Source organism: Muscardinus avellanarius, assembly GCF_963383645.1.
Source record: "Muscardinus avellanarius genome assembly, chromosome: 1".
Classification (NCBI taxonomy): domain Eukaryota; kingdom Metazoa; phylum Chordata; class Mammalia; order Rodentia; family Gliridae; genus Muscardinus; species Muscardinus avellanarius.
In genome coordinates, this window is record NC_137786.1 from 33,609,764 (window position 1) to 33,637,586 (window position 27,823).

Below are 27,823 nucleotides of genomic sequence, written 5' to 3' on the forward strand. Positions count from 1 at the left end.
CGTGGTTTATTCTTTATGGGTGGCTTCTTTCACTGAACGTCATGTTTCCAAAGGCAGCCATGTTGCAGCAGGTATTACAGCTTTATTTCTCTTCGTGGGTTTAAAACCCATTCATCTATTGAATCCCCATTTTCAGTTATGTTGAGTATATTCTTAGATGTGGAATTGCTAGATCAAATGGTAATTATGTTTAAACTTTTTGAGAAACCCCCAGACTGTTTTTCATAGTGACTCTACCAGTTTACATTCCTATTACCCATATACAAGGGTTTCAGCTTCTCCATATCCTCATAAACTCTTATTTTCTCTTTTTAGTCTTTTTCTAACAATAGCAAGCTCACAGCATATAAAATCGTATTTTGTTTTGGTTTTGATTTGCATTTTTCTAATGACTAAAGATATTAAACTTTCTTTGTACTTATTATTTGTCTTTTGTGTTTTCCTTTGGAAAATATTTATTCAAGTCCATTTTCTATTTTTTTTCTATTAAACCTGGATGAGATATATGATTTTCAAATATTCTCTTTTATTCTGTGGGTTGTCTTTTTACTCTTTTTAAACCCATGAAGTTCCAAATTCCCAATTCTGCAAGCATAATAAGTAAATATTCACATACTATTTCAAAGTTACCATAAAGTGGTATGTTGTTCAATACAAGTTATTGTTGGTATTCTACATCTAGAATGATGGAACAAAATGGGTTTAATAATGTCCTTTGATGTGTTAGAGATTTCAATATAATAAATCCAATTTATCTTTTTTCTTTTACTGTCTTGCTTTTGATGCAATATTTAAGAAATCATTGGCAAATTCGGAGATATGATATTTTCCTCTATATTTCTCTATGAGGTTTTCAATTTTCATCTCTTGAATTAGGGTCATTGATCCATTTTGACTTAATGTCTGTATAGGTATGATGTGAAGGTCATATTCTCATTCTTCTGCATGTGAATATCCAGTTTTCCTAGCACAACTTGTCCAAAAGACTGTCCTTTTCCCATTGAATGGTATTGACACCCTTATAAAAATTAATTGAGAGTGACTTCTGGGAAGATGGCGACCGAGAAAAGCGGGGCTTAAGAGCCCCGCTAACAACCAATCTCCATTACCACAAAATCAGCGCCTTTCATAGCCAGAAAACACCATCACCAGAGAAACAAAAAAATCACCAGGCTCCAGAGAGAAAGTGGACTGAGAACAGAGCTCAGAGCCACAGAGGAGATACACCGGCCTCACGCCTGAGGATGCGGCAGCAGCGCCATACTGCCGGCGGCAGCGGCGAGTTCACCGGACGGCTACAGCAAGCCGAGGTGAGCCGCTGCGGAAAAGCCAGGCGGGATTTTTCAGCGCAGGGAGCATCTAAAGCTCCCAGTGGCTGAGCTCAGCACACGCTGCAGGGACTCAGTGGAACTCAAAACCAAGAAGAAATAAGCCAGCCTCACGGCCGAGGGCGTAGCAGTGGCACCATATTGCCACCGGCAGCAGCAGCAGAGAATTCACCGAGTCCAGTACAGCTACATCTGCAAACTCAAGAACAGTGAGTCAAATTGCGGGCCACAAAGGAGAAATCCCAGTACTGTACTCCCTGGGACTTGAACCAGTGGGGGAGGGGCGGCGGCAGAGATATCACACCATAGGAAAACGTGCAACCTGGCACCCCCCATAGTTTAAAGCAGCACTATCGACTCCCTGGGTCAGAGACTCTGCAATAAAACCCAGTAAAGGAGTAGTGGGGTCTGAGATACTACTGACTCGAGATCCAGAGCACCTTAAGTGAAGTCATAGTGACCCAAGGGAAGAACCCAGAGAAGGCACAAACTTCTGAAATCATGGGAAAGAGGAACAACACTGGAGCAATGAATGCCCACAATCCCACAACATCAGAACCCGATAAAACAGAAAATCAGAGATTTCTAGAAGATCAAATAAGGAAAATAACTGTAGAAATAACAAAGGTGCTTTGAAAAGAACTCAGAGAGAGCCAAAAAGAGATAAAGGATGCAATTAATGAAGTAAAGGCCTCAATTCAAAGCACAAACAACCGATTAGACCACATGGAGAACAGAATCTCGCTCTTAGAAGATGATCATTCCAAAAATGAACACATAGTTTCTAATCTAGAAAAAAATATCCGACAGCAGGAATCTGATATTGAAGAAATATGGGCCCATTTTAAGAGAGCTAACCTAAGAATAATTGGAATAGAGGAGGGAAAAGAAAGTGAAACCAAAGGGATCAACAATATCTTCAAGGAAGTAATAGCAGAAAATTTCCCAAACATAGAGCAAGAGGTTGATACACAGGTCCAGGAAACTTATAGAACTCCCTTTAGACAGGATCGGAGAAGAGGATCCCCACGCCACATAATTGTCAAAATGACCAATGTGGAAGCCAAGCAGAGAATCTTAAAGGCAACAAAAACAAAGGGCCAAGTGACATTCAGAGGCAAGCCAATTAGAATCACTCCAGACTTCCCAAACCAAGTCATGAGAGCCAGAAGGGCTTGGAGTAACATATTCCAAACTCTTAAAGAAAACAACTTCCAACCAAAAATTTCCTACCCAGCAAAACTTTCTATCAAATTAGATGGAAAAATAAGAAGCTTCCATGACAAAGAGAAACTGAAGGAATTTATGTCTTCAAAACCAGCACTAGAGAAAATACTCAAAGAGATTAACTACAAAGAAGAAATAGGTAACACACACCAGAACCAGAGAAACAAGATTTTCCATCCAACAGACAACTAAGATTGGTTATCTGTGGAGATTCATTATTTATGTTAGTCTTTTACCTATCTCTAAATTGTATTGTTTGCTTTTATGGTTGTTAATTTTTAGGATTTCTAGTTGGAATATTAATATGCCTTCAGATATAGCATTTGGAAATATTTTATCCCATTCTATCAGTAACTTTTAACTCTGTTTACATTGTCTTTGGATATACAATTTTTTTTATTCTTTAGGGAGTTTGTATACTCTTCTGTTGCCTATACCATTGAAATCTTATCCAAGAAATCACTGCCAATTTCAGTGTTGTGAGGTTTTATGACCCAGATTTTCTTCTAAAAGTTTGTAGTCTTAAGATTTATATTTAGGTCTTTTATCTATTTTGAGTTAATACTTGTATATGGGATTAGGTAAGGATCCAATTTTATTCTTTTCCATGTAATTATTATTTTTCAACAATATTTAGTTAAAAGATTATTATTTCCACCACCAAATGTTCATGGAAACCTTGTCAAAAATAACTTGACAATATAGGGAAGAATTTAGCTCTAGGGTTGTATTTAACTCCAATGGTTTATATATCTGCCTTTAGAACAGTACTACAGTGTTTCAATTATTGTAGCTTTATATGGTTTGAAATCAGAAAATATATATCTTCTAGCTTTGTTCTTTTTCAAGATCGTTTTGAAATATGGATTTTTTGAATCCATATTCCATATTAGGATAGATTTTTTTCTGAAAAATAAATATAAAAATATATGATAGTTTCACCTAAAAAAATAAAAAAAAATATTCTCTGGTAAGAAAGAAAGCAAAAAGAAATATTGAAATGTTATCTTTAAGTCATCAAAAGCTTGGTATCAGACAAATGAAACTGTTATGTGAGATTATCATTTTTAATTTTGGATAAATTGCTAAAATACTAGATGTCAACCACTAAGCCAAGCATGGGAAGGAGGGATGGGGAGAGAATGGGGTGGGGATCAGGTGGGGGCTGACTGGGTGATGTGTGCATGTATGTCTACAAAAGTTTGTATCCCACTATGATGTATGAATACAGTGCACCAATAAAAAATAAATTAAAAAAATTAATTGAATGTAGATGTGAGAGTCTATTTCTGGGCTATTAGTTCTGTTTCACTGATCTGTAAGTCTGCCCTTATGCCAATACCATACTGCTTTGATTACTGTAGCTTTGTAGTAAGTTTTATTTCTATTTTTTTTTTTTTTTTTTTTTTTTTTGCGGGTTTGGGAATGGAACCCAGGGGCATTCAACCTCCGAGCTACACCCCTTGCCCTATTTTTTATTCTTTATTTTGAAACAGGTTCTCACTAAGTTGTGGAGGGCCTCACTAAGTAGCTGAGGCTGTCTGCGAACCGCGATCCCTGGTCTCCCGAATGCTGAGATTACAATCATGTGCCATCAGGCCTGACTTGTAGTAAGTTTTAAAGTTGAAAATCTACAGACTTGAAATGCAAAGAATTTTCCCACTTGTAAAAGTCCCCTTTTCTTTGCTTCTTAGTAATTGTTCCTACAATATGGACAAAGGCACGTGCCAGACTGTGACCGCCCTCTCTGCCTCGTGCCTGGCTGTGGTTGAGGTCACAGTTGTAGCAGGGAAATCCCCCGTTTTTTTGTGATGGCAGTGGTAGGACCAAGTAAAAGCCCCAAATAAATACGCTGAGCTCTGTCTCTAGAAGCTAGGTGGGTTGGCTTGTTTCTCAGGCAGCATCCAAACAAATCCCAAAAAAGGAGCAAATGTTATTGAGAAGGTGTGAGTATCAGATTCTCACCAAGAATATGGAAATCTCTTCAATTCCACACAGAGAAAGGAATTCAGGGCATAGTTACAAAGGGATGGAGAAGTGGAGAAGAACCTCCCTACACCACTGCATCTCAGCTAAAGTTGCTTGCCCTGGGAGCCTGAGAAGTGCAGTGCCCCTCTCCGATTTGTGTGTTCACTCCTCTCACTAGTGATAGAGAGCAGAACAGAAGTCTGCGGCATGGATCTGTGGCTATGCAGAGGCCCAGAAAAGCAAGAATCCCTCATGTGGGAGTGCAATCATCTGATTTGGGGTGTGCTATTAAATCAGTAGTGAGACACGCGTGGTGACACAGACCTATAATCCCTAGTACTTGGGAGGCTGAGATAGGAAGATCACAGGTTCAAGGCCAGCCTCAGCAACCTAGTCAGAGCCTGTTTCAAAATAAAAATAAAATTAGGCTGGAGGTGCAGCTCCTGCATAGAATACCCTTAGGGGTTCAGTCCCCAGTCTTTTGTGCACATGCTCTCTCTTTTTCTCTCTTTCTCTTTCACTCTCTCTTTTACACACACACACACACACACACACACACACACACACACACACTTCAAAAATGACCACAGAAGTTTAATTACAGCCAGGCATGGGGGTGCACGCTTGTAATCCTAGCATTTGAGAGGCTGAGACAGGAGGATTGCAGTTTGCTAATAGCCTCAGCTACTACTTAGTGAGGTCCTGTGCAACTCAGTGAAACCCTGTTTTAAAATAAAGAATAAAAAATAAGGCTGGGAGTATAGCTCAGAGGTAGAATGCCCCTGAGTTCCATCCCTGGAACCGCAAACACACAAACAAACAAAACCCAAAAAGAAGTCTAATTACTGAGTTTAAAATAAGTGAGAGGCAAACATGTAGGTTCTTTGAATGTTATCTGGCTTAAGTTTGTGAAAAGCTGCCATTAGCTTCATATATCTGAACAGTTTTAAAGACAGGAGAACAAGGCTTACCCTGGCCTGTAGCAGGCAAAGCCAGAAACGGCACCTGGGCAGATCTTACCAACATCAGTCTGTGCTCCTAACCAGAGGCTTGCTTTTTTTTTTGGGGGGGGGGCGTCTGGGGATAGAACCCAGGGGCATTTGACCTCAGAGCTATACCCTCTGCCCTATTTTTTATTCTTTATTTTGAAACAGGGTCTCACTAAGTTGTAAAGCCTCAGTAAGTAGCTGAGGCTGTCCACGAACCGCGATTCTCTGGTGTGAGCCTTCGGAATGCTGGGATTACAAGTGTGTGCCACCACGCCCAGCTTGAGGTTTGCTTCTTCTCAGAGAAGAAAGGCACAGCTGAAAGCGCTTTGACACAACAGAACACTGTTTCATGATGGCCGACTGTCTCCCCGGCACGCCTCGGCAATGTGTGACCTTCCCCCAGCCACAGTGGGCTAGGAAAGGGCTACAGAAAATAAAGGGGAGGGTGCCTGGAAAAGAGAAATACAGCAAGCATTCCACCCTCTGGGTTGGCTTGCTACTACTTCTAGAAGTAATTTTGGGTTCTCTCCAAAATGGAAGAAGAATGAAGGAGAGTGTTAAAAATTCCTGCCATGCCTTAGAAAAGGGACTGGAAGCGCAGCTACTAGCAGGTGCGAGAGCTGCCCTAAGCAGCCCCCAGGGCAGCCTGCAGTACGGAAGGTCTGGGGGAGTCCTGAGGTGCCGGTATGGTATCTGGCCCATATGTTTAGCTTCCTAAAGCCTCTGCCCCTCTCTAGTCAGTTTCCTATGTGCCATTTTTCCAGTCTTGGGACCTCAGGAATTCTTAAGAAATAAGATCAATTCATCAAGCACAGCATGTTCAGGGCAGAGGGCAATTCTCTCACCTAGTGAGGAAACCAGGTACAGACCCTGGGATCTGCTCCCATATCACCAAACTGATGGCGCTTTCTAGCACGTCTTGTCTTTCTGGCTCTCTTGCTCCAGCTAGAGTGGACTATTTACTGTTCTTTGTACACAGAAGGTGTAGTCTCATCTCGGGCCTTCACACCTGTCAATCCATCTGTCTGAGGCACTTCTAACTAACTTATCTGCTTCCTTCTCTTCCTTATTTATTTATTTTTTCGATGCTCTGCTCACACGTATCCCTGAGACCCTTTGTAATCATTCTATTTCAAATAAGAAGCATTGTTCTTCATGGCAGCGAAGTTCCCACTGTCCTGCCTTTTCTCCACAGCAACTTATCACCTGTGCCAAAGATTCTCAAACACTAACTGGTACCCCATTAACCTGGGATGGGGAGGGGGTATGTTAAAACCCAGAGTCCTGGCCCCACTCCCAGTTTCTGACTCCATTGGCCTGGGGAGAGTCCTGAGGATGTGCATTTTTCCAGAAGTTCCCAGGAGATACTGGTCCCGGGATCACATTCTGAAAACCAGTACCACGTATCTATTTATATATGCATTATTTATATAGAGTATACACAGAAATCAAATTTGTTGGCATATAGTTGTTGTTATGGTTAATAATTTTTAAAATTCTGGTAGCTCTATATTTCCTTTTCTTTCTATATTTGTACTCACCCCAGTGCCCTGTGTGTTAATCAGCTTTTTCGTTGCTGTGATGAGAATATCTGGTGAGTGCAATTTAGAGGAAGAAAGGTTTCTTTTGGGCTCATGATTTCAGAGGTTTGGGAGGTTTCAGCAGTTGGTCCATGGTGAGCTGGCTTGTGGTGGTGAGGCTTTAGGCTGAATTCAGTTCATGGAGGTGGGGGATGCAGCCAGGGACAGACACAATCCCTGGCCATGTCCTCAGCGACCCACTCCATCTAGTCACATCCCACTCCCAGACGTGGTTGCATTGTCTAATACATGAATTTCACTGGGGGATATTTGAATACAAACTATAACAATCTGCCTTTGGTCCCCAGAAGCTAAGTCTATCTCCAAAAGTGCCCATAGTCTTAACAGTTTCAAACTTGCTCAAAGGTCCAAAGTCTCCTCTGAGACCTAAGGCAAACATTTAGCTGTGAACCTCTGTAATAAAATAACAGTCCAAAAGTTGCTGGGCATGGTGGCACATGCCCAGAACCTGGGAGGCTGAGAACTAAGGATCACAGGTCCAAGGCCAGCTTCAGCAACTTAGGGAGACCCTGTTTCAAAAATATAACAAATAAAAGGATTGGGGATAGAGCTTGGAGGTAGAATGCCCCTGGGTTCAACCTCCAATACAAAAAAAAAAAAAAAAAAAAAAACAACCAAGAAACAAAAGCTACATACTTTCAACACATAATAGCAAGAGTAAATATTTGCATTCCAAAAGAGATTTTGTTTGGAAAGTAAAGGAATACATAACAGAAAAATTTTAAGTTATATACACATATGCATGCACATATATAATTTTATGTAGAGTAGTAGTCATTATACTAATATATATTAGCTCTTATTATTTGCATCATTCAAATCTGAATGTGTGGTTGTTATCTGTTTTGTTACGGTTTGAGAAGATATTACAGTTTTGGAAACTGTCCCCAGGGACCCCTGTTAGGTTCCCGGACACAATTTCCCTTAAAACACACAAAAGTAAAAAGCATGGGTTCTTGTCCTGAGCTAAGGATAAATATGCAATAGCCTGGACTCTTGCTGAAGATTTAAAGAAGTTTATTAAAAAGATAGAAATACAAGCCAGGCGTGGTGGCACACATTTGTAATCCCTGCGCTTGGGAGACAGAGACAGGAGGATCATGCAGGTTCGAAGCCAGCCATGCTGGCTTAAGAGACCCTGCTTCCAAATTTTAAAAAAAAGTATAAAATAGGTCTGGGAATGTAGCCCGGAGGTAGAAGGGCTTCCAGGAACCCTAGTACCACCACCACCAAAAAAAAGATAGAAATACATAAGATAGTTATAGCATCATGCTACCCAGGGGTAACATGAGGGGGTGCTTCAAACGAAATCACCGAAGTACAAAACAGAACAGACTTTTTATGCACGACATCCTCCATCTTGTTTCACATAATTCTGACGTAGTAAAAGTTCCTGTAAGGTTCCTCCCCTGCCACGGTGTCTCCTTTCACGAAGGTCAACCCCCTCCTCTCATCCTAGCTAGATTATCCAATTATGTAAACCTGTCTTTAGCATGAGGATGAGGAAGTCCTAGTTCCCCTCTCCTATCGACTTGCTAATTACCTTTAGCCAGGTTAATTTACATTAGAATAGTCGTCTGCTTCTTGGCAGAAACCAAGTCCTTTCACAGATCTGCCCCTCACCCAGTTTTTGAAATATATTTATTAATAATCAGAGCTTTCTCAAATCTTCCTAGGCCATTCCCAATACTGGTACATTCACCATTTCCTCTTGTTTTCCTCTGGGTCTCCTATTAGAAGGACGTTGGCCCTTCTACATCTTTCTTTCATCCCCCTTAACGCTTCCCTCATTCCTTCCCTCATTCCCTCATTTCTTGATGACCACTGGGATCATTCCTCCACCTGAGCAACCTGCTTGCACATTCACTTTGTATCCATTCAGGCTCCACTCACATGTCGGGAATGTTGTTTCCTGAACACAATAAGGACCGGGTAGGAATCTGGCCAGGGAATGTGTGGAAGAGACAAAGAGAAAAATGAAAGTTCTCTCCCGGAGGGTGGCCTGGGCTTCAGCCTGGCCCAGGACTCCCACTCCCTAGCCCCTCGGAGAACTGGGACCCAAGCAAGATGGGCCCCAGAGTTTCTCAAGGTCTGTCACTTGGCGAGCACGAGTGTGGTCCATCTCCCGCCCATAGTCTCTAGAGTATCTGTGACAGCCCTGGGTTCCACTCGGGAGCCAGCCGCCCATGAACAGTCAGGTCACGTCCGTTCTGGTTTATCTGTGGGTCCCCGCTCTCTCTTTTTATAGCCACTGCTTGTCTTAATTTTATTCTTCTCAAAACAATGCAAGGAAGAAAATAGAAGAAGCTTGGGCTCATTTTATTAGCAACAAATGTCTGTCAAGAGTAATTTATCTCATTGTGATGTATGAATGAGATAAAAGCCAAACTATAAAATTCAGCCGAAATGGCAGGAATGGCGAAGAATGGACTGCAATTCTTGGCTAGGAGAATAGCCGCGTTTTTCCAAAAGACTTGACCTGCTCAAGTGTAGAGGCCCAGAGTCAAAACTTCAGCAGACATTGAGACAAGGACTGAGTCTGGGAGAGTAGATTTCTCAGGATAAATTCCCCCTGGGGTTTTTACCCAGTGACTTCTCCATGAGGGTTGCCAAAATTAGCAAATAAAAACATAGGGTACCTAATTAAATGTGATAAATAGCTTTAATTGCTACATTTTGTAATTTATTTGAATAATAATGAGCCAGGCATGGTGGCATATGCCTCTAATGTGCCGATATTTGGGAGGCTGAGACAAGAGGATTGCAGGTTTGAGGCTAATTTTAGCAATTTAATGAGACCCTCGTCAATTTAGTGAGGCCCTGTATCAAAATAAAAAATAAGGCTGGAGGGTAGAATGCCTATAGGTTCGATCCCAAGTACCAACAATAATAAGGATGATAACGATGGAATAAAAGACATTTAGGTATCCTGACAAAGTGAATGTATGACACAGAACAAATCACCAAACACAGGGCCTGGCCTGTCTAGGGACCACCTGGCACCTTCCCGTCTCCATCAGCTGGCATTACTGAGCTTACACAGGCCTAATGGCTGCTCCTGGCCACGATGAGTAAGGCCTTCCTCCCTGAAGTGTGAACCATGACCACCTAGGGAGAAAATATTTGAAACAAGAGCCATTCAGGAAATTTCAGGCCAGGTATTTGTATAGGCTGTATTTAGACTGGAGGCTCTCAGCCTCTAGCATCCTAGACGGCCAGGTACTGATCCCCTAGAATCACCTGGGAGAGGGTTGCCAGGAGAAATCCAGGCTGCCCAGTAATATTTAAAATTTAAACCTGTGTCTGGTGGGAGACACTATAATTCTAGTACTTGGGAGGCTGAGACAAGAGGATTGCAGGTGTGAGGACAGCCTTGTCAACTTAGAAAGACCCTTAGCAACTTAGTGAGATCCTGTTTCAAAATAAAACAATAAAAAGGGCTGGGGTACTAGCTCGGAGGTAGCGTGCCCCTAGATTTAATCCCAGTATCAAAAACAAATAAATAAATAAACAAACAAACAAACACAAATGCTTCTATACTATGATAGCACATGCACAATATTTATATGTACAGTAAAAATGATTTGCCAATCATCTGAAGTTCAAATTTGGCTATGCAATCTATATTTTTATTTGCTAAATCTGGCACCCTACTTAGGAAGCTTTGGAAACATATCTCTACCTGGGCCACACTTCTAATAAGTTAATCAAGATCGAATAGAGGGACCCATCTATTTGTCCAGTTCAGTATCTCTCCAGGTAGTTTCAGTGTGTAGCCATGGTTGACAATTCTTCCTCTGATGTTCAAAGCTGAGCTGCCAGGTTCATAGGTGCCCCTGGGATTTGCGCAGGTGTGGGTCCGGCAGCCTGAAGCGGGCCCAAGAATCTGCATCAGCCCCCAGGTGACACCATCGCACAGGAGACAATGCGTTTGCATCAAGCAGGTATCTCTGAGCACCTGCGGGTTAGATTATGCTAGGCGGGGTAGCAGAGACACCCAACATTCATTCCCCTTGGATGCGAATAAACACAACATGTGATTTGTGAATTTTCCAGCCTTTTCTCTCTAGCAGAGCAGCAGGACCTTGTGAAAGGAGAGTTCCTTGTCCAACTCGTCTTACAAGCATCAAATGGTCTCCTTTACAGGAAAAGGATGTCCCTGGGGAATAAGGAAAACCTAGTGTGTGTCTTGATTGGTTGTGAGCATATTGTTATTGTGGGAGCAGGGAGGAGCTGGCAAGTCCCTGCACCCTGCAAGCTACACCCCACCCTTCTTCTTTTTTTTTTTGGTGGTACTGGGGTTCCTGGAAGCCCTTCTACCGTCAGGCTACACTCCCAGACCTATTTTATATTTTTTTATTTGGAAACAGGGTCTCTTAAGCCAGCGAGGCTGGCTTCGAATCTGCATGATCCTCCTGTCTCCACCTCCCAAGTGCGGGGATTACAAGTGTGCACCACCACGGCTCACCCCACCCTTCTTGACAGCAGCCTCTCTTGGCCCAAGGGAAGCTGGAGTTTGATGGCCCCCGAGGAACCTGACCCAAAGAGCTTTTCAGACCTTTTGAGGTGCCACAATAGCCATGTAGAAAACCACGAGCTGCTTGCAGGCGTGCGTCTGTGTGAAACACACAGTGTGGGACAGAGGTAGATATAAGTGTGGCAGAGAAGCCTGTGAAATAACTCACATCGGGCCCGCTGTTATGGTGGGCACACTGCGACTTCATGCACTACGGAGTAAACTTCCAGGTTATGATCTTTAAAGAAATATACACACAGGCTTCTCAGTAATGCTATCCAGTGTGGGAATTTCGAAAAATCATTCTGAACACTATCAGGTACCACCACGCCCCAGAGCTACCTTGGAATACTCCACAGAATGGGACAGAGCTCCAGCCACCCCAGTTCCAGCCGCCCCAAGGATGTGGGCAGATTAGCTGGAAGAGCAGAGTTGCTTAAAGAACAAGAAGACCGGGTATCCAGTCAGTTTTGCTACTGTATGGCGGTGTGATGGCAAAAGTTAAGAAGAGGCAAACTGGAAAGAAGGGAGAAAATACCCTGCAGTCTATTTTTCTTAGGGAAAAAAAAAAGCCCTCATAGGCCACACTTGTAATCACAGTAGCCCGTCTGTCCTGTCCCTTCTTAGGCAATAGTACTCAATAGGCCCATACTTTTAAAATCAAAATGGCCAGTCGGGCATGGTGGTGCTTGCTTGTAAGGTGGAAAGAGGAGGATCACGCTGGGAGCCAGCCTCACTGGCTTAAGAGACCCTGTTTTCACATAAAAAAGTTAAAAAAAAAAAGGTCTGGGAGTGTAGCCCATGAGAGTGTATCCCAGAGGTAGAAGGGCTTCCAGGAACCCCAGTACCACCAAAAATAAATAAATAAATAAATAAATAAATAAATAAATAAATAAATAAATAAATAAATAAAATCAAAATGGCCTATCTCCCCACCTGAAACTCCTGTGATTGTGGTAAACTAAAGGATTCCTCCCAAAAGTCTGACCTTGGGTGGAGCCCAGGCTTCACCCAGCACCTGACCAGAACAGCAGGACCTTGCATAGCAGATAAGTGAAAGTTTCTGCTTCTGTAAAACCCTCCCCCTCACTTATTTTAGCATAATATATGGCTCACCCCTCCTGATTTTCTTCCTTATAAACCCCTACCCCCAGCGAGTCTGTGTGCCCTTCCAGTCAGATTTCTAGACTGAGGGTACCGCCGCTGGCCAGCTAATGAAGGCTTCAATTGGCACATTCCCTTGGACTCTCCTTTCTCGCTAGACCTGTGTACAGCAGTGTGTGACTCCACGGTGCTGGAGTGGCCTGATCTCAGTTTTCTATTCTAACAGCCAGTGATATTCCAAAGGGCTGCTGAGGCCTAGTGGGAGAGCGCCAGCCTGACAGCAGGGGGCACGGTCCAGGCACAGGAACCCGCCCATCGGACCTGCGCCAGCCAACCCTGCCTCCCGGGACAGATGCTCTTTCCACGACTACGCCATGACCTTTGCCGCTCTAGATTTTATTCCCAGACACTTGTTCTCTGGCAAGATGCAGCAGAAAACAGCAAAACTGCAGTTCAAAGAGAACTGCAGAGCCATGTATCAGCGGCCCGGCTCGTGTTTATAGAGAATGGCATTTATAGTGGGGCATATTCCAGGGAAGCATATTTCAATAACACAAAACAAATCACACAGAAATACCAGCACACACACACCCCTTAAAGAAAGCATTTACTATTAGTTTTATGAGAAGCTGACTGAACCGTTGAAAGAATGCTGAAATGAAAAGCCACTTCTGAAATACTCCCGCATGCTTCGAAACGTTTTGGTGTATTATTGGCCTTATTCTTTCTAATCTGGAGGCTCTCGGCTGCCCCCGCCTGCGGGACTGAACGAGGAGATGCTGTGCTTAGAGGAGCAGGGATACTGCTGGTTATCTCCTCTGTGGACATTTGTTGATTCCAAATGAATCATCACCAGCAACTAGTGAGAAATGCGATTTACCTCTTACACCCAACAGGATTGCATCCAGTGAGCTGATTATTGGCTAAGATGAGCCAATTGTTTCAGAGGCTAGAGATGCCTTGATTTTCTTCTTAGTTTATAATTGAAAACAAAAATTGATGACTCATTCATAAATGCTTAAAACCAAGAAAAGAATTTTATTTTCATTATGATCAGTGTGGCCAGATATAGACTATGATGATGCTTTTGTGAATAATGACCAAATTCTCCTATATGCACATATATGCATATATACAAACCTAAATATATTTAAATGTGCATTTAGGTTTGTATATATGCATATATGTGCACATAGGAGAATTAAAATATAAATTATACACATATATATGTGCTAAATACAGACACAAACACACACACATATGGCTATTATGCAGTGCCTGAAACTGAAACAATTAAAGAATATTTAATGAGCCAAGTATGGTGGCAATGCTTATAATCCCAGTATTTGGGAGGTTGAGACAGGAGGACTGCAGGATTGTGGCCACCCTCAGCAACTTAGCAAGGATCTCAGCAACTTAGACTCTGTTTCAAAAAATGAAGTAGGGCTGCAGGTGTAGCTTGGAAATAAAATACCTTCTAATACCACACACACACACACACACACACACAAACTAATAATGCCATAGGGAACTATTAAAATATTCAGATAAAAAGCTTATGAAGCAATATTATAGAAACAATATTATACTATGATACCGTTTTAAAAAATTTATATATATACACATATGTAAAACATATGTAGAAAGTTTGGGATATAACAGTATGCAACCAGTGGCTACATCTGAGTAGCTGGATTATCAGTCATTTTGTTTTATGTTTTTATGTGTTTTTTGCATTTTTTCAATAAACATGTATTTTTATAATTAGAAAAAGATCCCACAACAAATGCTAATTTTAGGAAATTAAATCTGAAAGTCCTGGTACTGGGTGGGGAGTGTGGCTGGATGGTAGAGTGCTTGCTCTGCATGCAAAAGGCCCCGGGTTTCATCCTAGCACCACCATAAATAAGTAAAATAGCAGCCCTGTTTCCCTGTATGCCTGCTGGACGATGAGCTGCCTTGTCCCTTGGTTCTGGAGCTGAGATCTCATGGTTTTCTTGGCCAGGCTGGCAATGACTGAATAGAAACTTTAAGGCGGAGGCCAGAACTTGAAGCGCTACCTCCAGCAGCCCGCTACCCCGTTGGAGGAAGAGGCAGAGGCCTGATGGTCACCCAGCTTTGGGCCTGAAGGAAGCCCATCCTGAGAGCCGGGGGTGCGCACCAGAAGGGCCCCACACCTGGCTGCTGCTCTCCTTCACCATGTTAACAGTTTTCTTCATTTTGAACAAGGAGTCACATTTTCAGTTTTCACTAGGGGTTGCAAATTATGTAGCTGGCACTGCCTGAAACTCTGATCTCTCAGAAACAGATCCAACGCAAAACAAAAGAAAAAACAATAGCTTCGCTCTCCACTGCTGTGAGTGACCTGTCTGCAAGAGCATCCCCCAGGTTGAGCTCACCTGGGACACTCTACTCCCTCGAAGCTTTTCACACTTTCTGTTTATGAAACAGAAAGACATAAAGCACCAACTACTACTGGGCTGGAGGATGGCACTGACTTTTACTCTGTTGGCAGACTGACATTTGTGTCTTTATTTATTTATGTACTTATTGTGGTACTGGGGATTGAATCCAGGAGCATTCTATCCCCAGACCTATTTAACTTTTTTTTATTTCGAAACAGGGTCTCCCTAAGATGTTTTCTTCCCTTTTTTTTTGTGGTACTGGGGTTCCTGAAAAACCCTTCTACCTCCGGGCTACACTCCCAGACCTATTTTTACATTTTTTTATTTGGAAACAGGGTCTCCTAAGCCAGCGGGCACGGCTGGCTTCGAACCTGCGCGATCCTCCTGTCTCTGCCTCCCAGGCGCGGGGATTACAAGTGTGCGCCACCATGCCCAGCCCATTTTATATTTTTTCATTGAAACAGGGTCTCTTAAGCCAGCAAGGCTGGCTTTGAACCAGCACGATCCTCCTGTCTCCGCCTCCCAAGTGCGGGGATTACAAGCGTGCGCCACCACGCCCGGCTGTTTTCTTCCTTTTTTTTTTTTTTTTTTTTAATGTAACTCCAAAAAGTGCCATCAATCAAATTCACCTGCCTTGTTGAGTTGGTGCACTTTTTTTTTTTTTTTTTTTTGAGGGTCTGGGGATGGAACCCAGGGGCATTCGACCTCCGAGCTACCACTCCTGCCCTATTTTTTATTCTTTATTTTGAAACCGGGTCTCACTGAGTTGCAAAGGGACTCACTAAGTAGCTGAGGCTGTCTGTGAACCTCGATCCTCGGGTCTCAGCCTCCCGAATGCTGGGATTATAAGCGTTCGCCACCACGCCCGGCTTGGCGCACTTCTTTAAAAATACAAAATAAAATAAGAAGTTTGCACATCATTCTGAATGACTTTTAAGGAAACACAGAAGCTAAACAAGAAAACAAGCAAATAGGAACGTGATTAACTATTTCAATCTTTAGAAAGTAAAAGGCAGAAAATTATTTGTAAATACCTCTCCCTTGCCTGCTGATTTTTTTTGGTTTGCAAAATATTTCAGATTGTACTTTAGATATTTTTTGTGAAATAGGAGAAAAATCTGCAGTGTGCAACATACTGCTCTCCTGGCTTCCTGGAATGGCTCTGTTTCACCCCTCCCGAGGCTGTTGGGTGACCTGGGGCTCCCCTTTACCACAACCTATAACCAGCATTCCCTGCCCGCAGCTGAGTCCCCCATGGAGTGCCCGCAGTGGGCCAACCTGCTCTGGAGTGCTGGCCTCAGAGCCTGCCCTGATTTTTCTTGGTCTCCTTTGAGCAGGGTCCTAGGAGTGGCTTCTCTTATCACACGGTAGCATCCTACCTCAGCTATTGAGACTTGGTCATTTTGCACCTGCTTCCATGAATTCTGATCGCCTTGTGTTTCTCACGGTCCTCTCACTTTGTAAATTCACCCCTTTCCACTTATCAGCCCTCGGTCTCCAGTGTGTCCCCTTCTGGGCAGCACCAGGAGGAGACCGCTTTGAAAGCCTCTGCTCCCATTAAGATTGCCATCTTAAAGTTTATATTTTAAGTTTATACACTTTTAAGTTTATACACTTGAAAAGACATCATTGAACAAGGAGACAAATGAGATCCACAGTTCCATCTGAGGGACAGCAAGCATCCCTACGTTCCTGTGAGTTCGAGCAAGCTACCCAAAGCAGAAAAAAAAAGTTAAATCTCCACTTTTTCATGAAATCACTGTAAAAATCCCACCTCCTTCTCACCCACATTTAGAGACTTGTTTTTCCTTTGTCAAATCATTGCCAAAGTTTGTTTACCCCTAAAGAAATTTTCAACACCACTAATTGCTGGAAACACCAAAATGCAGGAGCTGCAGGGCACTTTTGGCCTTTCAGGGCCAGCTCACACACAGAAGTAGTTGGAGTTTGGTCAGGGAATCTGATCTCTTGAAGTTTCTTGGGGTTCCCAGGCCCGATGGACAGCTTTGGTGTCTGAACCCTCAGCAGTGTTGCTGCTGTCTTCCCCCCTTTGTCTCCTTCTGAAAAATAATCTCTGCTCGGGTCTGATTCAAATGGAAGGGATCAGTGGCAAGTTTTCTCTAGAGCAGCTCTGGTATCTAGGTGGTCTGTTGTTTTAGTCAGCTTTCCCATTGCTATGGCCAAAATACCTAACATGGTCAACATAAAGAAGAAAAGGTTTATTTGGGTCTATGGTTTCAGAAGTGCAGTCCACAGTCAGCTGACTCCAAGGCAGACATCATGGGAGCATGGTGTGGTAGAGGAAAGCTGAGTCAACTCAGTGGTGGCAGGACGAAGGGGGCAGAAAAGTTAACCAGGGACAGATAGAGTTCTCAAGGCCACACCCAGTGAACCTACTTTCTCTAGTCACACCCCATGCCTAAGTTACCACCCAGTAAATCCACTCAAATGACTAATCCTTCAGTGGATTTGTAGAGGCCTGATTCAATTATTTCATTTTTGAACATTTCTGTGTGGCCAATGCATGAGATTTTTCAAGGGACATTCTATATTCAAACCATCACATCTGTGATACCTGATTATTGACATGTGTGTTTGCAGGTGGATGTCTCAGTGTATATGTGTGTGTGCATTCAGGATAAACTGAGTGAGAATTTTACAAATAAGAAAGTCTCTAGATTTGCACTCATTACCCCAGTGGAGAATTCCAAAAGTAAACGGCAGCACAACCCTTCACTTCTACTGACCCACAACCCCAGCTATCAATAGCTCAAGAACTCTGATCCTGCCTCTGTCTTTTTTCAGCTCCTTCCAGAGAGAAACAAAAAGGTTCAGGCATATTGCTCCCTGTCTGCATCATGTTTGACCTAGAGAAAACTCAGTGTAGAGTGCCTCCCTTTCCAAGCAAATCCTTCTAAGGATCATTCCTTAGGCCTCATGGAGAGCAGTCTCCCCACCTGGTTGCACTTCACTCCTCGCTCTGTGATCTCACCTCCCCAAGGATAGAAGTACACATCATTTAGCAGTGGCAGTCATCATGAGGGGCTATGCTCTGTTTGTTCAATCCAGACCCTCTGGCCTCTGACTCATGGCTCTGTTTACTAAAAGTCCTATCCTTGTTCTTTGAAAACTTGACCTTCTGAGCTTCAACAGTGTCTTGGACAACTTTTTTGTTGCTGTGATAAAAATACCTGACTCAAATAAAATAGAAGAGAAATAGGTTATTTTCTCATGGTATCAAAAATATAGCCCATAGTCGGCCAACTCCAAGGCAGACATGATGGCAGCTCAGAGTGGGGAAAAAAGATGAGCTCAACTTAATGGTGGCAGAAATCAGAGAGAGAGAGAGAGACTAGAAGTGACCATGGACAGATACAGTCCCCAATGCCACACTCTCAGCAACCTAGTCCTCAACACCACCTGCCTAAATTGGCACCCAGTAAATAAATAAGTTATTTATTTATTTATTTGTACAGGGGATTACATATCTATTTAAATTATAATCCTTCATTGGATTATGCACTGATGAAATTAGAGCCCTGTTTCAATTGTTTCATCTCTGAGCATCATTCCAACAGAAATGCTTTCAGCACATGAGCATTTCAGGGGACATTCCAAACTCCAACCATAACAAACAGGGTCCCCCTGTGATATCTTAGCTTAGATTCATGTCAGTGATTTTCATCCTTGAAGCAGCCCTTTGGGAACCCTGAATCCACCCTTGGCTGTAGCTGCTGGGATGGGATTTTGGTAATTAACACAGGGTTCAGAGAAAGGAGATCTGTTCCTCCTTTGATATAAGAAAGATCCACTCTCTTCTTGCTGCTGCTGCCACTGGTGGTTACAGGCTTTGAGGACCATATCTTCCTGTAACAGCTGCCCAGTTGCCTTCTGCTCCTACTGTGGCCCATCCCAAACTATACTCCATAAGAAGAAGCAACTAAGTGTGATGGGTTTAGCCCATCAGCAGTGGGGCTGAGAAGAAGGAGAGTGCCGACGGCCCGAACAGAAGCACACGAGCCGGGAGTCGAGTCAAGCAGGATCTCGTTTATTTCTCTCAGGCAACCCAATTTAAAGCAAAAAACCACAAGGGGGATTTCCAACAGGAAACTATTCTAACCTATCAAGCTAAAGGTCACTCTTGCATGTGCAATCATTGCAGCCAATCATTATCCAATGCATGAGGGGTTCACAAGCACAGAAGCATTATTTGAGCCAATAAGGCTCAACATTACCAAATTGGGCTAGCGGGGGCAAGGAGAGTAGTTACGCCCTCCATATCCGCTCGGTGCTACATGTTGCAGATTCATCGGAAATTCTGTCGGGCAGCTGTGCAGACCCCAACATTACCATAGCTCCATCCATAGGAAATATAATGCAGGCCATTAGCACTGTTACTACTGAAATCTCCTTCCTACTGGGGAGCTGAATATAAATCCCTAAGAGACTCTCAAATCTATGAATACCAGCACTCTAGAGAGGAGACCAAGAAGGTATTAAAAAGTTAAAATCTTACTACATGAATGGACTTGATTATTATTACATCATACAAAAATTACCAAGTGTATTTTTTCCAGGTATGTTTGGAGTGGTCTGACTAAGATATACAAAACAAACACTTTGGAGCCTCCAAAGAGATGGACAGTTATCTTTCAGATCTCCTGAAACAAGCTGCAGGAGAGACATGCTGTTTGTAATAACATCCAATGTACAATATGGACAGTGGCAAGTGTTGATAAGGATGTGGAGAAACTGGAACCCTCATATATCACCAATGGAAACGTAAAATGGTGTAGGTGCTATAAAAACAGTTTGATGAGTCCTCAAAATGATAACCACAGATTACACCAGAACCTAGCAATTGTACTCCTAGCTATCTAAGACAAATGAAAATATAATATTCACACAAAGCCTCATATGTGAATTCATAGTGGCATTAATCATAATAGTTCATAAGTGGAAAACAACCCAATGTCTTTTGATTGATGAATAAACAAAATGTGGTATGCTTATTCTATGGAATATTACTCAAATATAAATAGGAATGAAGTGCTGACACCTGCTACAACATGGATGAATCTTGAAAACATGATATAAATTAAAGAATTCAATCACAAAAGACTATATATTGTATGACCTCACTTATCTGAAATGTCCAGAATAAGCAAATCTACAGAGATGAGAAAGATTGGGTCTGGACTTGGTGTGGATGGAGAACAATTGTTAATGGGTAGAATGTTTCTCTTTGGGCTCAGGAAGCTGTCCTAATATTAGGTTGTAGTGACAGTTACACAACTCTGAATATACTAAAGACCACTTTCTTTTACATTTTAAATGAGTCAAGTTTATTATATGTAAATTACATATCAATTAAGCTTTAGTACTGAGGGTTAAACTCAGAGCATTCTACGTCTGGGCTATACCCTCAGCCCTTTTTTTATTTTTTATTTTGAAACAGGGTCTCACTAAGTTGCTGAGGCCTTGATAAATTGCTAAGGCTGGCTTTGCACCTGCAATCCTCTTGTCTTACCCTCCTGAGTACTAGGATTATAGGCATGTGCCACCCAACCCAGCAAGGACAGACCTTTTAAATTGTAAGTAGCTAAAGATTTGGCGAAGTGATTCCAAGTTCACAGCTTGTCTAGGAGAGCCAGTGATCAGGTGATAGGCGTCCTGAACTGAAAAGCTTAGTGTCCTGTCCCTGGGTGCCTGGACCCAAGGGTCCCCTCAGGTAGGCACCGCTTGCCCTGTACACATGCTTCAGGGAGGATTTCAGCAGTTCAGTGCTGAGCTTAGAGTGCTTCCCCTCTGGCACAGGCAACAAGCTGGGATCCAAACTGGATCTTTGTAAAAACTACATTTCTTGTATAAAAGCTTTCCATTTCACACAACTGTTCCAAGTCCACCTGCATTTGTAACTTTATTTGGGTCACTTGGCTGGAAAATGGATGGAATTTTTCAACATGACCATTTTACAGCCTGAAAGATAAACTTTTTTTTTCTTGTTCTGTTTCAAATATTCCACTTGTTGCTAAGATTCTGCCAACGAAAGCTGAACTTCACCTTTAGAATTATTTACATTGTCTTCTATAATTCACTCTGGATATTGTCAAAACCTTAGAAATGGAATCTCTAATTTAGCAACTTCAAACTCTCCCAAACTGTAGTATCTTACATTTGTTCCATCTCGTGATGTTTCCAAACTCTACATGAAAGAATCTGAGTTCTAAGTCACAGTCTTATCACTAAGCCGCACCTTCTGTTGAGAACATTTAATTGACTGGTTTAACACAATTAAGTAAAGATGAAATGTCAGTGCTGGATAGATAGGTTCAACGTCTTCATTCTACAAACCGGGCTGCATTTCTTTGGAATGTTGTGACCCAGTTACAAAGCTAGTTATTTCATGCCTCATTTCGCTCATCTTTAAAATGGGATAATCTATTGAGCATGGTGGTGCACACCTGTAATTCTAGTACTCAGAAGGCTGAGACTGGAGGACTGCCGGTTCCAGACCACCAACCTAGTGAGACAACAAATTAAAAAGGGTGTATCTCAGAGGTAGGATGAATTCCCAAGAACCACAAAATAAATAAACAAATAAATAAAGGGTTAATATTTCCTCATTACTGTTATTGTTGTTTCATTTCAAATTGTTGTAAAAAAAAAAGTAACAACATCTCTAAAGATGTGTTTTGAAAAAATGAAACTTTAAAAAGCTAGATAAAGAGATTTTTAAATAAACACATGCAAACACAAATTAACTTTATTCTAAGACGGTTGTTGTCTCTACTGAGAAACTCAGAGGCCCTAAGTGGGGTCACATGGTGACAGAGGACACATACGACCCTAATCTGAAAATCATTTGATGAACAAAGAGGAGTTGAATTCATTTCTCATATCTGGAAGAGAGCTTGTAGGCAGTATACTGCGTTTACTAAACCTATCTTTTAAATATTCGTCAACTTTGTAATTTTTCACTGAGATTAGTTTGTAAGAATTGGAGCAATGAGGTAAAGGGCTGACATTATTTCCTAATTAGGAAGAAGAAGAAAACTGTGTTGCCTTTTGGCAGGATAAGGGCTACCTTGACTCAACTGCAGAAAAGGGACTCAGACAAGGGGAAAAGCTGGTTCCAGAAAATGCCACTGGAAAACCAGAAATAGGTGGATGGGGCTGATCTAAATATGGGAAGATGAGGCAATGGAGGTGTTCTTGGTTTTGAGTCTCGTTGAGTGATGTTTCTGGAGGATCGTACGATGTTATGGTAGCAGTGACAGCTTTTCAAGTCAATTCCATCATCTAAGTTGTGTCAAAGTCACTCATGACTCTGGGGAGTGATGTGTCTTAAGAAGGAAATCAGACTAAAGAATGATGGAAATACACAAACTTCCCATGTAGAAAGTACACAGAGTTAAATTGAACCCAGCTATGATTGCATGGGAATATACGCCTCTTATTATGTCCCCAGAAAGAAAAAGGTCACTTGCTTCTGTCTTGTTCAGGGGGGCCATCTAGCCCTAGAGGACAGAGCATGGAGCAGGGCTCAGGATAAATGGCAACTTTGCTTCCAGCTTTAGAGATAAATACATTTGTGCTGGCAAAGCTGAGAGAGGTTCATGACTAGACTGTTGTCTTTAGAGTAAAGCTCACATTTGAAAACAATTTCTGTTCAGTTCCAGGAAAAAAAAAGCTTAGAGAAATCTGCCCAACCCTTAGCTCTTCATTTCTGAGATCCTTCCACCCCGTCCCTAGGAGTGGGCTTCTCTGGCATATCTTTATTTTGTATTCCCCCACTGACAAACCTGATTGGACCTCTGGTGGACACCCAATTTTGATTGAACCAATCAAATCTTATTTTTCTAGAATATGAAATTAGGATTCTCAGATGCTGGCCAGACTCTGCTAAAATTTTGAGCCAGACTCTGAGGAGATGTTGGCCCTTGGACCATCATATGCATGAAGATGCAGAGAAGTCTGTTGTTCAGAAAGGGAAAGAGAAATTACAGATGTGCAGACAGAAGAAGAAAGAAGACACGTGGCCCTAGAGAAATGGAGAAATAGCTGCTACTAGCGGTATAATTTCTGGTCTAATTCTTTGTGAGGCCCAGATACATTTCCTGTCTTAAGATGCACAAATTGGCTTACACTAGTTTCAGTGAATTTGCCTTATTTTTAATTTAACAAGCCTTAACCAAAATCTCAGGGACATTTATAGAAGAGAAAAGATTGGATGGCTGTCTTTTATTATAAAATATTCTCTTGACACTGAAATATATTTTGAGTATTTTGTTTTAGAAAACCTTAAGGTAAAACACATTTATTTTTTGAGATGTTTGAATATCATTTGCATTATTACATACAAATGCCACTCTAGCCAAGGAAAGCATGATACTTAAATTTTAGCATTGTAGCTATTCACTAAATAGTTGTTAAATGAACAAATATTACTTTGACAGATATTTACTGAATGCGTTTCCAGTAGTGAGCTAAGTCACATACTAAGCCTACATTTCTGAAATTAATGATTAATGTTCTTGGAAGATTGTTGTGTCTTTCATCAAAACATAAATTAAACATTTTTATGGATTTGCTGAAACACGTGGCTTACATATGCCATGCAGTTATATCTACATTATTTCTATGCAAGAGATTTATTGCCTTGTAATACCAATTAGGAGAGGAAAACTGGTGTTGGGTCTTTGAAGACATAGTTTATAGGAAGAACCAGTGGTTAAATTTTTTACATGTGAAAAATTTAGTGTAGAATTTATTCATATCTGTCACTAAGATACTCCGCTGACATGTAAATGTAAGGTAAAAATTCTTGTCCTTTGTTTTATGGTCAGATCTAGACTCAAATCCTCTTCAGTGTCTAGGGCAAGGAGTCTAATACTTCTCCAAGTTGCATGACACTGTTTCCAGAATTAGGCTGAAATTGTTTGTGACCATGGTACAAGAATGATCTAATCGGCTCTGGAGTAGGAAAAAGATTGATCTCCTAAGGTCAATTTATAGGGGTGCAGATTATTAATCTCTGCTGACTGTCCACATTGTTACAGCTCAGTCATTTATCAGTAAAAACAGTGGTCTTTAGTCATTCCCATATTAGCTTCACCAGCCATTTGGCCTAGAAACATTCTAAAAGTCAATTTTGCAAGAGTTATTTTTCAAAGTAGTCAACTGCAGCAGCTCAGTTAGGCCCCTAAATTGACAACGAAATAATTCTTAGTCTATGATTTTATATGGATAGGTGCCATATATTTTCTAAAGCCGCAGGCCCATTTGAAGGTTATCTTGAGCCTGGATTTATGTTAAGAAATTGTTGTGCAGTTTTCATTAATCATTTTGTTTCTGCGAAATAAAGTTTAACTTAAGTAATAATCAAAATAAAGAGTAATAACTAGTCATGACACTCAAGATGTTCATGGGAAATCATGGGCGATCTCATGGTATCTGAATCAGGACACATTTCAGCTGCAAGGAACAAAGGTCTCAAATGGTGGCTTAGAAATATTTGTGCAGGTAAATAGTGCAGGTCCCTTAGGTCTGTCCTCCTTGAAGGTCCAACTAGGAACATCTGCTCACACCTCATGGACAAACCCTGTCTGCAGGAGATGAAGCAGATGGTCCACAGTTCAATCCCACTGTCCCATCCAGCTAAAGATAAGGATCGTCTCAATGTCTCTTCTCTGGAAGTATCATCCTGAACACATATGGAACCTGTTTGGATCTATTTACATTTTCAGCCAATCTCCCTTTTAAGGGAACAGTCAATAGTGTTAATAGTAAACTCAAAAGTGGTTGTTTCCAGCCCAGCACATTAGGGCACCCCTGTAATCCCAGGACTTGGGAGGCTGACATCGGAGTACCAAAAGTTGGAGATTAGCCATGGCAGCTCAGTGAAATCCTGTTTTGAAATTTAAAAATTGAAAGGACTGGAGTGTAGCTCAGTGGTAGAGTGTCCCTGGTTTCAATCCCTGGTCCCCCAAACACACACACAAAGTGGTTACTTCCAAGCTAGTCTTTTCCATGAAAGCTAAGAGAAAACTCAGTTGGCAGACAGTTGCTAAACTCCTTGGTTTTGTGCTTTTCACTTTCTTCCCAAAAATCAAGAGGGACTGAGAGCTGTTAACACCTGTAGAGGCTCCCTCTTTCTCCTGCTCCTCATTCCTCAGCAAACCTACCAGTCATGTAAAGTAAACTTCCATTGAACTCCTACTATGCACCGGTGAACTATGCCTGCTTGTATGCATACACAGGTACATTATTTTCTGTATGTTATGATGTTTTGCATCTTAAAACCCCTTTTTGTCTGGGGATGGCCTGCTGGCCTCTGGGTTAGTGGATGCTTAGAGATCACCAGGGCTCCATGGGGAGCGTGCCTCTGATACACAGACTCCCCAGTCCAGAGCCAGACCTCTACCTGGCTCCTGCAGCCCAGGAGGTAATGCCCCCTGCCTTAGTCATCCCAGCACCAGGTACAAGACATCTAGGGACCACCCCCTATTTTAAGCCTGCTGAAATTTAACAAGTAGCCAATCCTGAACTGTTTATCCTGCCTTCCCTGTGGAAACCTCAACAAAGGCCCCCACCTGCCCTTTACTACTGTCTTCTGACCACTCTGGTGTCTTCTGCGTGGCCTGCGGTCTCTAGGACCTGTGAATACAGCAGACTCCTTTCCCCAAGCGTCTCCTGAGCCTCTTCTTATGGCTGTGCAGGACTCACCGCAAAGGAAAAGACACAGAAGAAACAGACTGGGCCCTTTGGCCCCACAGAAGACCACTGCTGGGCTCTCCCAGCCGCAGTCCTACTCAAAGGTTCTCTATGTACAGTGACTTGTGGTTACACTGAAGCAGGCGTTCAAACCCTGCATATATAGGAAGAAAGGAATTTTCAGGGTCTCTCCAAGTTTGGTTCTCTGACCTCCTGCAGTAAATCACTTGAGGTGTTTGTCACAAATGCAAATTTCTAAACTCTTACTTTACTTTTGAAGTCAGAATCTCTGAAGGACTCCTGTGAAAATCTGCCAAGATAATATGCGCTCCAAGGGAGAGCTGAATATTATCCTCTGCTGCAGCGTCCCGTCTGTCTGTGAGTGCTGGCTGTGAGACTGGCACTCAGTAAATATGCGCTGGATTTGTGTAAACACAATGATCCCTCTGTATTGAGCACAGTTCTAAGGAATTTTAATGTATTAATTCTTTTCACTTGCATAACAACCCCCTGATCTGGGCACTGTTGTTATTCCCATGTATAGAGGAAGATACTGAGACACAGAAGTTAAACGACTTGTCTATTGTGTCTTGAACAGTTTTGCATTGCTCTAACAAAATAGCAGAGGCTGAGTAACTAATAAAGAGATTTTATTTGGCTCACAAGTGTAGTAGTTACAGAGTCCAAACACCATGGTGCTGATATCCTAATGATGGTATCATAAAGAGACAGGAAGCAAGAAACTGAAGGGACTTTAGATAAATGGAGACACCAATAAAATAGTGGAAGGGGTTTGGGATAGGGGTTGGAAAGAGAAAAAAGGAGAACAGAGTGGGGTAGTATCCCAGAGGGAAACACACCAAGTGCTGGGTACATGTATATTTCTATCACTTTGAACCTTTCTACGATGTATAATTACAATACACTAATAAAAGTATAACAAACAGAAACAGAGGGGCGGGGCAGGCTCATTGGTTTTATTTTTTTTATTTTTTATTTTTTATTATTTATTTATTTATTTTTGGTGGTACTGGGGTTCCTGGAAGCCCTTCTTCCTCCGGGCTACACTCCCAGACCTATTTTATATTTTTGAAACAGGGTCTCTTACGCCAGCACGGCTGGCTTCGAACCTGCGCGATCCTCCTGTCTCCGCCTCCCAAGCGCGGGGATTACAAGCGTGCGCCACCACGCCCGGCGTTGGCTCATTGGTTTTATAACAGCCTATTCTCTTGGGAACGGATCCACTCCCACCAGACCTGATCTGTCATAATCCATTCCTGAGCCTGGGTCCCCGAGCCCTAATTACCTTCCACAAGCTCCGCCTCTTAAAGGTCCCACCACCTCAATGCCACACTGGCAACCCAGCTTCCAGCGCGTCAACCTTCCTTTGGGGAATAAAGCATGACTCAAGGCGTCACAGTCTGTGCTTAGCACAGCTGCAGTTTGAACCCAAGTAGTCCGATAAAATTAGTGATGGGCACTGAACCTGGAAATAGGAGTAAAAAGGAAAAGGTTACTAAAACATCTGGGGATTTGTGACATTCTCAGGACACGTTTCTTAGGACTATTGGGATACACGGGGGAGTAGACACGGATGAAGACATTAACAGGGCAGTAGTCAGCCCACGTGGCTTTCCGCTGCAGGAGGCTGGGGAAGGCCTGGGCCACAGTGGGTGCGGCGGACGCGGCAAGGGCTGGGTGGGCAGCTGGCAGGGCCGGTGGGGTTGTCCACCTGGTGAGGAGGGGAAGCGCATCTAGTAGCAGAGCGTAACCCTGAGCAGAAATAGGCGTCTGGGGGAACTGGATTAGAAAAGGGAGCTTTCAGGAGCTCGTATTCACCCACTGCCCTGCGCTCTGAGCGCCACTCCTACTCCTGGCCCAAGTCACGGAGCATCAGTGGAGCGGACACCAGGGCGGCGCTCTGCTCACACCACCAGCCCTCCAGCTCACAACCCCCCAAAACGGAACA